Genomic DNA, 3,195 nt, shown 5'->3' on the forward strand with positions numbered 1-3,195 from the left:
ATTCTGCATCACCAGATATTGGAGTAGGAAGAGCCTCAGTGAGCATATTATGCACTTTTTGCTGCTTAAAGCCCCAGTCTTCTGAGTTATCATATCTGGGAGTTCTGTCTCTTAACTACTTAAAAATATTTCTATTGTTTCTTGAAACATAAATTTGTTCCTCTGTGTTTAACACTAGTCTGACTCAGTTATTTTTCAGCTTTATTATCGCTAAATAAACTAAAACTTTAGAGTGAGCCTAATGAATGTATGTCTTATGCAAATAGGTCTGGTTGAGTTTCATGTTTTAATAAAGAAGCACACAGTCTGGAACATCTTGCCTTTGATTAGAAAGCGAAAATACAATTATTTCTGCTGATTACCATTAAGTAAGAAACCATAGTGCCTGTTCCTTTGTTGTACTTTGCATAACACTAAGTAGAGCATTTAATAAACAAACCCTAAGTTGATAATGCCCTCGGGTAGCAGGCACCCAATTTAATTGCTAGTGTAAGATTTTGACCCTTCTCTAGGTGAGCCAAAAGATTAAAAAAAAAAAAAAAAACAAAAAAAACAAAGTTTTGCTGCATATCTGATATTTCCCTCAACCTTGAAATGTATCCATCAGGCACTTACTAAGCTCCCTTTGTTGTAACAGGAAGGTCAACTTCATTGTCACTGTTTTTCTAACATGCTATTTGTTGAACAAATCCTTTTTATTTCCCCCTTTCTAAAAAGTTTACGTTGGAATGCACTAATGCGATAAACTATTGACTTTCATCCTGGTCACCCAACTCCACAAAGTCAAAATGATCAAAGACTAAGCCATTTCTCACTCTGCTTTAATCTGACTGCTTCCATGGAAGATGGAAGTAAACAGTCTCACTGAGCTCCAATTACCAATATCAGGATAAAAAAGAAATGGCTTTCCCTTCCTGCCTTTGAAATTATAAATGGATTGATCTAAAACAAATTTCAGAGCCTCAAGTACTCACTTGCTTTCTGATTGCAAAGAGTGCTGAGTAAAAATAAATAAATAAACGGGTGAAGGAGAGGTCTTCGGGTTCCTGGGCAGTCTCAGTGAGTGCCATGAAAGCAAAGACAGATGTCTACTATCAAAGCCAACTTTACTTTGCTTTTTGGTTATTTAGATTGAAATTCTGCTAGTAAACTGTTATTTGTATTTTCACAAGAACGTATGTAGCAGATATATGGTTAAGAAAAATAAACAACTACTAAAACAGATCCAAATTATAAGGAAAGGTGGAAACAATTTGATAGTATATTGCCCCAGAGCAGAAATCAATGGGGAAGAATATTTTAAAGCCATGACACTGCTGCTCCCTACTGAATATTTTAATTAGGAAAGATAAAAACAAACAACCTCTGAAGAACTCTCTTTTGCATTTGGGTTGCTTTCTTTAAATATATATTGATTTCGGGGAGGAAGGGAGAGAGAGAGAGAGATAGAAACATGAATGATGAGAGGGGATCATTGATCAGCCTCCTGCATGCCCCACACTTGGGATTGAGCCCACAACTTGGGCATGTACCCTTGACCGGAATCGAACCTGGGACCCTTCAGTCCTTGCCAGCAGATCTTGAACGACAGATAATGATTACTCTGACACATGTGTCTGTGAAAGAGAAGCTAAGGGGCTAGTTGGCATAAGAAGCCAAAAAAAAGCCCTGTTCGCCTGCCTCCTTAGGCTTTTATTGTCACAACAGCTTGAAGTAAAATTAACCTCTAGATACAATCAGCAGGGTAAGTATCCTTGAGAAAGCACCTGTATCTGTAGTGTCTTTCAAATAAGGACATTTTGAAATCTAAACATAAAGATTCTAATAAAACACCTGGGGAGTCAGACTTGTTTGGAAAAGTCAAGGTGAGGGCTGCCGCCTTTGGCAAGGTCCCCCCAGAGACCTCCGACCTTTCAGAGATTCCTCCTTCCAGACCTTTCAACCAGGTCCCGTGCTTCCCCACAAGTCCTCAGACCCAGGTTCTATCCACTGAGCCAAACCGGCTAGGGCTGGGTTGCTTTCTTTTTGCCCTGGTTAGAGTCATCATTGCTTCTTTGGCAGAATTGCCATTTTATTTGCATGATTTAACTAAAATAATTGGTTATTTCATATCTGTCTTAAAAATAACTCTCCCATAAAACCATTTTTTCTCTGGACTATCGTCCTTTTGGGGATATATATTCAAATCTTAGAACCATTCTTATGTGGCATCTGAGGAAAAGCCTGATTCCTTTAGCCCTATCTGTGCTAAGCCAGAATGTCCCTACATCCCGTACAAACAGAGATCATGCTTGTTTGTTTTCCTCATTTCTCATGGTAAACCCAGATATTTAAAGTTGATCCTACCATTGGTTGATTTAAATTTCAAAGTTTATAGACCATCCATCAGTCTCAATTAGCATTATAGAAAGCCAGCTCTCCAAGGATTTTTCCAGCATTAACCTTGAATCGTCAGTGATGCATATATTTCTAATACTAGATGAAAGAGTGATAATAAATAAAATGGAGGGCAGTTTATCTGTGCATGTATTCATATCCTGGGCCACGTGTTTATATCATAACTAGAGCCCAGTGCACGAAAATTTGTGCACTGGGAAGGATCCCTAAGCCCACCCTGTACCCTTTCACAGTCTGGGAGTCTTCAGGGGATGTCCTACTGATGGCAGCCTGGCCTCCCTCTGCGGGAGGTATCCAGACAGGCTATCAGGGGATGGCACCACCCCCATCACCCGCGTTGCCACCCAACCTCCCTCTGTGGGAGGTGACTGGGCAGGCCGATCAGGGGATGGCACCGCCCCCTACCCCCATCGCCATTCCCTCCCTCTGCCCGCTGGCATGTTGCGTCTTTGCTGGCCTGGTGCCGCCTGCTCGCTGGCCCCGCCCCCCACTGACTGGTCGTTCTGCCATTTGGTCAATTTGCATATTACACTTTCATTTACCCCCACCTCCCCTACCTTCCCTCTGATGTTTGATGGTCTGATCAATGCTTCTCTGTCTATGTTTCTCATTTTTGCACTGGCTGCCATGAAGCTCAAATGCAAATATAAATAAGGCCTCCAACTATTAGTAAAAATAACTCTTATAGTTTAACTTATCTGGCTATTTATAATTTGGGTCTATTTTTTCATTTCTTTTTTACTTGTCTTATAATTATACTAGAGGCCTGATGCACAAAATTTGAGCACGGGTAGGGTC

The 3,195-nt window shown here is 40.6% G+C and overlaps 1 protein-coding gene and 1 pseudogene across 2 annotated transcripts in view; one reads left to right on the top strand and one right to left on the bottom strand.

The window, feature by feature from the left end:
• Nucleotides 1–652, bottom strand: part of LOC102762920 — a 1,973-nt pseudogene extending 1,321 nt beyond the window's left edge.
• B3GALT1 (Beta-1,3-galactosyltransferase 1) overlaps nt 1–3,195 on the top strand; it is a 342,206-nt gene that overhangs the window by 274,166 nt on the left and 64,845 nt on the right. The gene's annotated exons all lie outside the window — the stretch shown is intronic.

Source organism: Myotis davidii, unplaced genomic scaffold (genome assembly GCF_000327345.1).
Source record: "Myotis davidii unplaced genomic scaffold, ASM32734v1 scaffold59, whole genome shotgun sequence".
Lineage (NCBI taxonomy): Eukaryota > Metazoa > Chordata > Mammalia > Chiroptera > Vespertilionidae > Myotis > Myotis davidii.